This window comes from Cupressus sempervirens, chromosome 7 (genome assembly GCF_028749045.1).
Source record: "Cupressus sempervirens isolate cs-2001-9-10 chromosome 7, ASM2874904v1, whole genome shotgun sequence".
Taxonomy (NCBI): domain Eukaryota; kingdom Viridiplantae; phylum Streptophyta; class Pinopsida; order Cupressales; family Cupressaceae; genus Cupressus; species Cupressus sempervirens.
The window spans coordinates 790,024,137-790,037,754 of NC_143124.1; the positions used below are offsets into that span (position 1 = coordinate 790,024,137).

Below are 13,618 nucleotides of genomic sequence, written 5' to 3' on the forward strand. Positions count from 1 at the left end.
TTTTGCATTCATGTTTGAATGCAATATTATTGTTTACATAATATCAAATCTAAAATTGTAAGGATTTAATAGGAATTTGCACAATACTTTCCTTAAGGGATTAGTGTAGGTAGCTATTTCTACACTTGATTCTCCTTACAATTTTTACCATAGATATTATTGTACGAGGCTATATTAGTTCTTGGGAAATTATTATTCTACCCTTGTGACAACCCAAGATGGATTAGGTCTTTTTCATTTGTTCTAGCTCAGTCATAACATTTTTTCTACTTCAGTAGATGGTGCAACCTTTTTCTCAAAGAAGGTAGATTTTGGAGCTCCATATCTTGGGTAGGTTATAGCTAGAGATGAAGTATTCAATACTTGTTGTAATGGGACTAGAGTTAATGCAATAAATTGACTAGGAGCCACTTGTACTCTAACTAGCCTATTTATTGAAGGCGACTATTGAGATAATGGGTGTTGCACACATTGCATAATATTTTTATATTGTATTATTTTATTTTATCACGTAATATTGCATCTAGATGGACGTGCAACATGTAAAGATTCTCATAGGATATACTTGATGATTCGTATTGTAATATTGTGTTAATATTTGATTTAATTATTTAATATTGGGGAAAAGAATTAAAATTCCAATATTAAATGTGGGGTCAATGGGTTAGGTAGCACATGGTGTATGTAATACCACTTGGTGGTTTTGTGGGACTTGCTACTATATAAGTAGCCATAAGGGTAGTTATTGATGTGTGAAGACATAGAGAAGAAGGCAAAAAGGGAAAGAGTTGAGTAGGACAAGGCTTGACAGGTTAGCCAAGGAAGCATTAGGGAAGGTTGGAAGCATGGCATGGGATGTGTGGATTCATGCTTGTTCATATGGATTCCTTGGTAGTGGTTATGGCTTTCAAGACTTCCATGGTTGTATTACAATGGTATTTTTTTTGAATAATACATGGTGATGGATGCTATTGGAGACTAGGTTTTTCCCTCAATGAGGGTTTCTTAGGATATATCGTGTGCCACAATTTTTTTGGATATGTCTGTTCTCTTGCATGTGGATTTTAATTGCATATTTATTTCAGATCTATTATAGGTTATGTGGAAATGGTTATATTATTTCTTGCAAGTTTCCTTATAAGTGGCATCAGAGCTGTGGTTTTATTATTGTAACACTAGATTGAATCCATGGGAATGCATGAGAGGATAAAAGAAAGGGAAATATATATGAGTTGTTTATTGCAAAATCTGAGGGTTTATGTTTGTTGTTATGATGGGATTGTTGGATACAACTATCTAATTGAGTGTTGTCTTTAATGTTACACAAATGTCATATCACTTGTCAGTCAGTGCTTACTAAGCTCACTTGGTTAGCAAGACAGTTTTCCTTATCTATCGAGCATTCTTGAAGATTACTTTGTGAAGATAGTGTCTACTGGGCTCACTTGGGTGTTGAAGGAATTTAGGTAGGAAATAGATTTAACTAAGTTCACATGGTTAGTCAAGGAAAGTTGGATAGAGTAAGTGTTCATCGAGTTCACTCTATTTCCAAAAGGATTTTTATAAGTTCATTGTGTTAACCAAGCTCCTATTGGTTAACACAAGAAATCGTTTCAGAAAACCAATGTTTACCGAGCAAGGTTGGCCAATGAAGGATTTTTTTGTTATGGCATAAGAAGCATAATTATTTTAAGTATTGTTTCTAGGCCAACAATGGTGATGATTATTGGTTATTTTATTTCTAATTTGAGCTGACTTGACAATCTGGATGGTATAAATGAAAGGTCAAGTTGAGATTTTTAGTGTGTATGCAAGTATGTTGATTGAATTGAGAAGGAAAGAGTGTGAGCAAACTTGAAGGATAAGCAGATATCCTTATGGAGTAGAAAAATGTTATTTGATCATGAAGGATCAAGTATGAATTAGAATAGAGATCTATAATCAGCAATTTAGTTGCATCACAATCAAGTCATTTCATTTTTACTCTTTAACCATTGTAGCAGTGATCCAAAATCTCTTAACAAAGTTGGTTTAACAACCAATTGTAAATCCTCTAACAAGGTGACAATTCCATTGAATTATTTTAAGACCTCTTTCAAGACCACTCTTTATAGGGTGATTAAATCCTCTAACAAGGTCACATCTAATAGTGTGTTTTGTAACCTTTAACCAGGTTTGCTCCTAATGAAAAATAGTAACTAGTTACATTGGTGGTTTTTCCCATATTGGGTTTCCATGTTAAATCTTGGTGTCTCATGTGTTCATACTATTTCTCTTATACTTGCAAATTAATCACTATGAATGTTTAAGATTAGCTAAAAGTAAATACCACTCTGCATTTACCAAGTTACAACATTTTTTGTGTGTTTATCAAATAATAGTAGCATTCAGTTTTCTTAGTTTAAATTTTATTGTTGACATCTAAGGGATCTAGGATATATTTTAGTGGTAATTGATTCACCCCCCCTCTTAGTTACTCCTTCTTTATTTCCAATAATTGGTATCAGAGCTCTTGGTGCTTGTAGGAAAGGTTTCAAGCACCTAAGCTAAAGATCAGGATGTCTTACAAGAGAGAGATTCCAAAGCTAAATATAGACAACTTTTTCGCATGGTAGGGACTCAAGAGACTTCATCTGACCTCCATTAGTGATTCTGGCTTGAAATACCTTGATGAAGAATAAACAACCCCTACTAGCACATTATCTATTGGAGATATTGCTAAGAAAAAGAACCATAACACCATGATGATTGATATTGCATCTGCTCTTAGCTATGATGAATTTTATGAGATCAAGGACAACAAAACTGCTTTTGATATGTGGAACAAGCTAAAGGACATCTATGCTGGTGATGAAAATGTGAGGAAAGCCAAAGAAGAAAGCCTTAGAGGATAGTTTGATCAAATGAGAATGAGAGAGGATGAAAATGTTGCCAAGTATGTGGAAAGAATTAAAGCTAGTGTTAGTGCAATTAGAGCTTCTGGAGGAGAAATCAAAGAAGAAAATGTTGTAAGTAATGTTCTTAGAACATTGCTTTCTATCTATGCAATTAGAGTATCTTCTATTCAAGAAAAGAGGTGTGAGCCAAATCAAAAGATAAGTTTGGATACCTTAGTAGGAAGATTGATAGCTTTTGAGCAAGACAACTATGACAATTATGTTCTAGCTTCCAAGGATATTGAATCTACATTTGAGGCCAAACTTTCACTCAAAGAGAAAGGTAAGAAAATAAAAGACATTTAGTTATAAAGTGAAGAGGAATCAGAGGAAAGTTCTGATAGCAATCTTGAAGTTGTTGAAGCTTTACTTGCAAAGAAATATTCTAGAAGTAGAGGAAAATACAAAGGTAAAGTTCCCCTAATCTATTTTTCATGTGAAGAAATCGGTCATATTGCTGCCAGGTGCCCAAACAAAGAAAGCAAGGATGAGAAGAAAAGTCAAGAGTACAATGGAAAGAAGGATTTCAAAAATCACAAATCATTCAAGGAAAAAGGTAAGAAGACTTGTTTTATGGCTAAAGATTTTGATAATAGTGAAGATGAAATAGTATACATTGTTGTGAAAGATGAATCTAATGAAGAAGATGATAAGGTGGCACTTATCTCTCATGTAAGTAAAAATGACACATGGATCATAGATAGTGGATGTTCACATCATATGATTGGAGACAAAACAAATTTTGAACACTTTGAAGACTATGATGGAGGTAGTGTAAGGTTTGGAAACAATGAACTTTGTTACATAAAAGAGAAAGGCCAAATCTCATTAACCAAAGAACTCGTATGTAACAATGCCTATTGGGTTGAAGGACTAAAACATAATCTACTGAGTGTGGCACATCTAATCAACATTGGATTCAAAGTAGAATTCATGCATGGAAAGGCAAGAGTACTAGATGACAAAGGTAATCTGATTGGATTAGGCAAACAAACAAGAGGTAACCTATTATATCTTGATCTTGGTGATTGTTCATGTTTTATTGCTCAAATGGAAGAAAGTTGGTTATGGCACAAAATATTGTGTCATGTAAACTTGAATAATATCATCAAGATAAGAAAATTCAGAAAAGTAAGAGGTATTCCTAGTTTGAAGAAATCAGATGTTGGTTTATGCAAGAATTGTTAGATTGGCAAAATGGGAAAGACTAGTTTCAAGAGTGTTGGTAAATAAATTTTTTCTTCTTGTTCCTTGTGACAATATGACTCTCAATGCCAGAATGATGAACAACATCTACTTACAACAGTTGAAAAGCCATCTTCTAATTATTAGCTTTTCTATGAATTTATAGGTACAGCTCCCTATGTGGATGATTTTCAAAGAATTATGTTTTTGTTTTTAAATCTAACAAGGGGTATGCTCTTAACCTAAGAGTAGAAGAGGCTAATTGAACTAAGTCTAACCAAAGCTTAATTTAGGTACAAAATAGTTACTAATCTACAAACCAAGCTATAGAATCCACAAATCCTATGAATTCATAACGTAGCAACTATCTACAAAAATTTAAATGAAATGATTAAGAACTTCTACTGAATCTTTCCCTGAATCTCCCAAAGCACATCCTACTCTGTTTAATTCATATCCTTATAACAAAAAGAAAGAAACATCCTTTCTTACTTCCTACAATTTAGATTTAAAAGAAAGACACATAGAAGCAACAACCAATTAAGTGGAATAGAAAATCATTGACATAAAATCCTCTTTATTGGCTCCACAATATCAAGTATGATACATCAACCATTTTGTCGACCCCTATATTTTCTTTTTTTACAACAATTTATATAGGGATTATTATATATGATCTTCATAAGAATCTAAAGTGTTTCAGCTTCTAGATTCTAGAAAGGTGAAAGAATAACACTTTTGAAATTACAAATAAAAAGAAACTCAAAAGGATCTATCTTTTCCTTTGATCTACCTCGAAGAATGTAAAATGAAAAGACTCTACCAATCAAGATAAACTTGAAGTATGCCACATCTACATGTTTGAATTGATGAAGAACACCATTTAACTCACTTACTTTTGCACAATAGCTGCACTACTTCTTTTTCTTTCCCGTTTATCATCTCCATTCACATACACTAAGAAAAAAAAATACCATGTTTCTCACTTGCACAATCGGACAAACACTTGGACTGCTCCTGTTTATTCCAATAGAAGTAAACAATGACTCCTGTAGACGATTACAATGTAGAAGGCCATTTAGTTCACTAGCAACAATGCCTTCTATTTCTCTAGAATCTTCTAAAAATGTTAAAAATTTTTTTTTCATAAAATTCAATACATTCAAATGTTCCTGAGGAAGAAGATAGAAAGCTCATATTTTGACACCTGTTGATCCAAATCCACCTTCACCCTAGGCTGTCGAATCCAAACTATGCACCTTTAGAACCTCTGGGGTTGAAATCTTCTCAATAATTAACTGAGCAATACGATCACCAACATTAACCCAAAAATCTTGATTAGAATGATTGAAGAGAATCACAGCCACTAGCCCATGGTAATCCACATTAATAACCCCATCACCAACATCTATGGAAAGCTTCCAAGCTAACCCAGACCTGGGAGCTGGATAGACCATAACTAGCAACCAGAGAAGATGCCTTGCTTGGCAAGATAGCATTGCAACAAAGCTTCTTTACACACAGTAATGCCTTTGAGCTACAATATGAATTAGTAAAACTTTCATTTTGGTACTATTGAACCTTCTGGATTATGAGTAGAGGTTCTAGAATTGCTTCACCTTTGACAAAGAGAGTAGAGAAAAAATTCAACCCATTCAATTCTCCACGATATTGTTTTAACTGTACCACATAGGAGCTTGTGGCTAGGTTTCTTGTAAATCATATTTTCACTAAGGGTTCACTTATCATGTGTTATAGAGGGACCAAGTTGTGCTTAGAAAGCCACATGATATAGATGACTTTTGGACCCACCACTATGTGGTGAGATCCCATGAAGCCGCAAAGGTAAATCGACATCATAGCAGCTTATTGGGAGCTATAGATTCAATGCACTTAGAACACATAGAATGGGAAACATGAGTTTGGCTTTGTTACATAAGACAATTTTTTTTGAAAGCATAGATGTGTTTACTAGATTAAAATGAAAAATACTACACCATAGGAAACCCAAACCATCACAAATTCGATGCACTTTGATATGATGCAACTATCTATTTGGAGCTATCAAAATTAGGATACCCACCTTGCCTTATCTTATACGTTTCAACATCAAGCTTCATACCTCCTTCTTCAACATGATCATATATAAAGAAAGTTCAACAGTCACCTGCCTTGTTTCACTTGAATTTTGAATGTAAAAATTTGAATCTAGAATGCCTAAGAATGTTGTGATTCAATAAGGTACTTCATTAAGAATAATGCTTAAACCAATCTTGAGAGATAAACACTGAATATAACTTAACATCCTAGTTAGAACTCAATTGTCGATCTTTCAAAGGACCATCCTTTGCAGCTTCTCCATCAGGCCACTACAATTATGAACCGAGACTTCCATCCTTTTTTTATTAATATTGTCCATATATTGAAGGCAAGACTGTTACACTGTGTCCTTATTGCAGCATAGTAATTTTCTACACTTACTAGTATTTTGAAAGATTTAAGTCATTCATGACTTCATCAGATTCATTTTCAAAAAAAACTCAAAAACAAATTTAAACACATCCAAAGATCTACTCCAAACCAGGTTACTATTATTAACAATATGAAACAAATTATAGCATTTAATTAGCCATCTCTTTTTTTCAACTAATACCAAGAGCCCAATTTTCTTTCCACACAATGTTTCATTCTTCAAAGCTCAGGATTAACTTTTAAATACACCATTTGATTTTAAAACTTCACTTCAAAATTGATCACTATTTGAAATGAGGCCTTTTGACCATGAGCCCTAGACAACATGATATCATACCAAAAACAATAGTGCATCAATCATCTTCATTCAGCAACCATCTAAAATCATGCTCTGAGATCTCCCAAATTGCACCTACTGCTCCATGAAATGAATCTTTGAGATTTCAAATACCAAACTAAGAATTACATCAATCATGTGAGAAAGACTTTACATTAGGTCCCTTGTATATGCCTAGAGATCACAACTTCACAAACATCCTTCATATAAGAAGATCATCAATGAAAACATGATATCCTTGCCAGGTTAGGAGCTATCACCTACCCAACATGACAACACTTGAACCAACCCACCCAACTTATAAATGAGAGGGCAAGAGCAAAGGGGAACCCAACAAGGATAGCCTACCTATGAAGGACTTAGACCTAGACACAAATTAGATGAGACATGACTATGGCTTCAAAATATTTCACTTTTAACAACATAGGTATGGTGTGAAAAGTGGGGCAACAACTAGCTCTGATTGGGGACTTAAACATTTCCATGTTTGAGCAAGGAATCTCGAATCTCTGGTTTTGCAGGCCAGTAAACAAAAAGGGTGACAACAAAAAAAAAACTTAACAAAGGAAACAATGAAATAGGAAAGAAAAAAAAAAAAAACCAAACACAACAAAAAGACCTCATATAAGGTGGGAAAAACTAGACAAACCTTATATGAGAAGAATCCTACATTGATCAAGCAAAGCCATTTACAGGTTGAGAGAAATATGATCCTTTAAGAAAATAGAGGCCTACATATGTATGAATTCTTTAAGTTCGTCAAAAACCTCTTACTTTATGAGAAAAGGACCAATTCAGCAACCTTTCAAGGTAATTTTCCAAATAACCATTTTCATCATAAACTTCCTCATGTCAGATTTCTGTACTTTCATGCTTTGGCTGCAACAAAGACCAATTGAATGTTCAATTATCTTCATAACACATACTCTATTTAGAACTAAGACCTTCCTAGAATTCTGAACTTTATTGTTACTCAACATTAGACCATCCATCAAAAAGTCATCATCATTATGTTCACTAATTCTATCCTCCTTAGCTTTGACTAATTCATCAGTAGTTAGGAAAAAATTTTGGCCTATATTTTCAGTATCATGGATGCTATCACTAGTATGTATGTCTACTATTTGTTTAATGTCCTCTTGAGACATATCATTTTTTGAGATAACTTTACTAGTGATATGAACATCACACACCTTAGGGAAACTTTCTGTGGCCTCAAGTGATTCAATTGAAAGAAGTGATTTCTCATCTTGTCCATGATCAGCATTGTCCTCTACTTCAATCATCAACTCCTTACTCTCCATAGTAGTTAAAGCAATCTCTTTAGCTTCAATAATTTCAGCATGATGAACTAGAACTGATTTTTCTGTTTGCAATACTGAAGATGGTTCTAGATTCACACTCGTAAGTTCTTGGGAAGAATCCAAATTACAATCTACCATAGGAACTACCTCCTCTTGATTGACTTTGTAAATTTTATCAGAAAAAGATAATCCCTAAACATCTTCTTTGATCACATCTGAACTAATTGTAGTGTGCTCTTGACATTTAATTTTAGATATAGACAGAGCATTTTCCAAAATCTTCTCATTATGTTTATCCTTAGGAAAGAAGGTCTTCTTTTCAACCTCAAATGGAGAATCTAAAGTTGTAATTAATGATTCCAAAGGAAATATTGTTGAGTAACAAGGAATAAAAATAACCTTTTCTTCTTCTTGTGGTGATTCAGGCTGGAAATTCTTTTTATGATGCCTCATCCATGGTAATTTAGATTCTCTCAAAGAAAGGAAAATAAGAGAAGACAAAGAATCCTTTTTAGAACTCGCATCAATGTTGTGCATTTTAAATGTTGGGTGTCTTTGTCTTGTTGGAGGAACTTTTGAATTAGTAGCTACCTTTACATCTTGTTTCTCTGATTCTGGTTTAAATTCTAAAAATAAATTTCCAAAGTTGCCACTCACCCTTTCGTGTGGAGCTTCAATTACCAATCTTTGTTGTGGTCCAAGAAACTGCAAAGGTTTATTACTACATTCACTAGCCTGCTTTGAAAAACCTCTTTGATATGGATTATTGAAGTTTGGGAGCTGTCTTTTCAAAGCAATTAGTTGATTGGACAACTTTTGAATCATCTCTTCCTATAAAGTAGTATCACTGGTGCTGACCTTATTATGAATTTCATGTTTCTATCTTCCTGCAGCAATCATATCATCCTCTAATTCTACAGGAGTTCTTTGAGCTTCGTCCAAATCTGTAGGTCTAGACCTTCTTAATTCAAAGCCTATGTCAAGAGGCATAACACTGATGAAAAATATTTTTAGGTTGCTTGTTGTAGGTCTATTTTCTATTGGAATTCTATTCGTGATCTTATTAAAACTAGCAACAAAGTCTCTCATGCTCATAGAAGGTAGTTTCTTCACCAACGTTAGTTGAGCCAATAGAGCATGTTCATCTTCAGCAATTTTAAAATGATCCTAAAAAGATTCTCTCATTAAATTCCAACTTGTAATAGATCCATCAGCCAAATGATAGAACCAGTCTGTAGCCACCTCAGTAAGAGTTTCAACAAATAACCAGACTACAACTTCTTCATGATTAACTCCTAAAATATTTATAGCTTTGAAAAATGCCTTTATGTGTTCATCTATAGTAACCTTCCCATATCCTATGAATTTAGGTATATTCTTTCTAGAATCGGAAGGAAGAGGATGGTAGGCTACAAAGTTAAGTGGCCTAGTAGAAACTGCCCAAGGTGTAGCCATATCCTAATCTTTTCCTCAAAAAATTCTATCCTCAATACATCCTATGAGATTATTTGTACAACAGAGTGACAAAAATCTACATAAAATTTCATCAAATTAATGAGAAAGAGGATGATGTTACCTCAATCTTGTGGGTCATTGAATGTTTGAATTGGTGCTTGAGGTAGCCTCTGATTCTATATTTGTCTTTGTAACACATTGCCCAACTTTCTAGCTAGTTCTCCTTCTTTCAAAACTTCACTAGCTCTTCTGTAATTAGAATCATATCCTCATGAGGTTGCACCATTTTCCTCATGACAGGTAAAGCGACTAATTGTGAGCATTAGTATTATGAAATTTCAATTATTACCAAGACTCTACAATTAGAAAACTTGGTAACACAATTTTTTCTTGACTTGTAAATGGGGTTCTTCAAGAACGGAGTCACTAATTGCTTAGGAGGCAATGAAAATAAATAATGAAGCTTGAAAAATCAATGAGTTCTTCCTCTTAGTCACCAAATTCTGTTTTGTAAACAAAAGCTGGGTAATTGAATGATAAGAACCTTTCAAATTCTTCAAACTCTGATATGCAATAGAGTTCTTTAAAACACAGAGTCACCAATCTCTAGTAGAGATAATAATAATAAGACTAAGAAAACAATCTCTAACACTGATCTTCTTTTCTGTCTCCCCAACAGAGTCACCAAAAATATGTTGGTAAATAGATTTGTCCTTCTTGTTCCTTGTGACAATATGATTCTCAATGCTTGAATGCTGAACAACATCTACTTACAATAGTTGAAAAGCCATCTTCTAATTATTGGCTTTTCTCTAAATTTATAGGTACAACTCCCTATGCGGATGATTTTCAAAGAATTATGTTTTTTCCTAAAAATCTAACAAGGGGTATGCTCTTAACCTGAGAGCAGAAGAGGCTAACCAAACTAAGTCTAACCCGAGCTTAATTCAGGTAGGAAATACTTACTAATCTACAAACCAAGCTATAGAATCCAGAAATCCTATGAATTCATAACCCAACAACTATCTATAGAAATTTAAATGAAATGATTAAGAACTTCTACTAAATCTTTCCCTAAATCTCACAAAGCACATCCTACTCTATTTAATTCATATCCTTATAAAAAAAAGAAAGAAACAACCTTTCTTACTTCGTGCAATTCAGATTTAAAAGAAAGACACATAGAAGCAACAACTAATTAAGTGGAACAGAAAATCATTGACATAAAATTCTCTTTATTGGCTCCACAATATCAAATCTAATACATCAACCATTTTGCCAACCCCTGCATTTGCTTTTTTTTACAATAGTTTATATAGGGATTACAATATATGCTCTTCATAAGAATCTGAAGTGTTTCAGCTTCCAAAATCTGAAAAGGTGAAAGAATAACACTTTTGAAATTACAAATAAAAAGAAACTCAAAAGGCTCTATCTTTTCCTTTGATCTGCCTCAAAGAATGTGAAATGAAAAGACTCTACCAATTGACATGAACTTGAAGTATGCCACATCTGCATGTTTGAATTGATGAAGAACACCATTTAACTCACTCACTTTTGCACAATAGTTGCACTACTTCTTTTTCTTTCCCGTTTATCATCTCCATTCACATACACTAAGAAAAGACAATACCATGCTTCTCACCTACACAATCGCACAAACACTTGGAGTGCTCCCGTTTAGTCCAACATAAGTAAACAATGACTCTTGTAGCTAATTACAATGTAGAAGGCCATTTCATTCACTAGCAACAATGCCTTCTATATCTCTAAAATCTTTTTAAAATGTTAAAAAAAACATTTTCATAAAATTCAGTACATTCAAATGTTCTTGAGGAAGAAGATAGAAAGCTCATATTTTGACACCTGCTGATCCAAATCGACCTTCACCCAAGGCTGTAGAATCCAAACTATCCACCTCTAGAACCTCTGGGGTTGGAATCTTCTCAATAATTAACTGAGCAATACGATCACCAACATTAACCCAAAAATCTTGATTAGAATGATTGAAGAGAATCATAGCCACTAGCCCATGGTAATCTACATTAATAACCATAGCACCAACATCTATGGAATGCTTCCAAGCTAACCTAGACATGGGAGCTTGATAGATCATAACCAGTAGCCAGAGAAGATGCCTTGCTTTGCAAGACAACATTGCAACAAAGCTTCTTTACACACAGTAATGCCTCTGAGCTACAATTTGAATCAACAAAACTTTCATTTTGGTACTCTTGCACCTTCTAGATTATAGGTAGAGGTTCTGGCACTGCTTCACCTTTGATAGAGAGAGTAGAGAAAAAATTCAACCTATTCAATTCTTCGTGATATTGTTTTAATTGTACCACATAGGAGCCCGTGGCCAGGTTGCTTGTAAATTGTATTTTCACCAAGGGCGCACTTATCATGTGTTATAGAGGGACCAAGTCGTGCTTAGAAAGCTGAATGATATAGATGACTTTTGGACCCATTGCCATGTGGTGAGATCCCATGAAGCCACAAAAGTAAACCAACATCATAGTGGCTTAGTGGGAGCTGTAGATTCAATGCACTTAGAACACAGAGAATGGGAAACATGAGTTTGGCTTTGTTACATAAGACGAATTTTTTTTGAAAGCGGAGACGTGTTACTAGATTAAAATGAAAAATCCTATAGCATAGTAAACCCAAACCATCACAAATTCGATGCACTTTGATATGATACAACTATCTATTTGGAGCAGTCAAAATTAGGATACCCGTCTTGTCTTATCTTATATGTTTCAACATCAAGCTTCATACCTCCTTCTTCAACATGATCATATATAAAGCAAGTTCAACAATCGCCTGCCTTGTTTCACTTGATTTTTGAATGCAAAAAATTGAATCTAGAATGCCTCAAAATGCTATGATTCAATAAGGTACTTCATTAAGAATAATGCTTAAACCAATCTCAAGAGATAAACATTGAATATAACTTAACATCTTGCCTAGAACTCAATTGTTGATATTTCAAAGGACTATCCTTTGCGGCTTCTCCATCAGGCCACTGCAATTATGAACTGAGACTTCCTTCCTTTTTTTATTAACATTGTCCATATATTGAAGGCAGGACTGTTACACTGTGTCCTTATTGCAGTATAGTAAATTTCTAAACTTACTAGTATTTTGAAAGATTTAAGTCATTCATAACTTCATCAGATTCACTTTCAAAAAAAACTCGAACACAAATTTAAACACATACAAAGATCTACTCCAAACCTGGTTACTAAACCTGGTTACTATTATTAACAATATGAAACAAATTATAGCATTTAATTAGCCATCTCTTTTGTTCAACTAATACCAAGAGCCCAATTTTCTTTCCACACAATGTTTCATTCTTCAAAGCTTAGGATTAACTTTTAAATACACCATTTGATTTTAAAACTTCACTACACAATTGATCACTATTTGAAATGAGGCCTTTCCACCATGAGCCCTGGACAACATGATATCATACCAGAAACAATAGTGCATCAATCATCTTCATTCAACAACCATCTAAAATCATGCTCTTAGATCTCCCAAATTGCACCTGCTGCTCCATGAAATGAATCTTTGAGATTTCAAATACCAAACTAAGAATTACATCAATCATGTGAGAAAGAATTTTCATTAGGTCCCTTGTATATGCCTAGAGATCATAGCTTCACAAACATCATTCATCTAAGAAGATCATCAATGAAAACATGATATCCTTTCTGGGCTAGGAGCTATCACCTACCCAACATTACAACACTTGAACCAACCCACCTAGCTTATAAATGAGAGGGCAATAGAAAAGGGGAATCCAAAAAGGATAGCCTACCTATGAAGGACTTAGACCTAGACACAAATCAGATGAGACATGACTATGGCTTCAAAATCTTTCACTTTTAACAACATAGGTATGGGGTGAAAAGTGGGGC

At 34.0% G+C, this 13,618-nt stretch overlaps 2 pseudogenes; both read right to left on the reverse strand.

Annotated features, from left to right (window-relative positions):
- Positions 1-5,353: 5,353 nt before the first annotated feature.
- LOC149549714 (deoxyuridine 5'-triphosphate nucleotidohydrolase pseudogene) lies at positions 5,354-5,870 on the reverse strand (annotated as a pseudogene).
- Positions 5,871-11,541: 5,671 nt separating this feature from the next.
- On the reverse strand, positions 11,542-12,097 carry LOC149549715 (deoxyuridine 5'-triphosphate nucleotidohydrolase pseudogene; annotated as a pseudogene).
- Between the last annotated feature and the right edge of the window lie 1,521 nt (positions 12,098-13,618).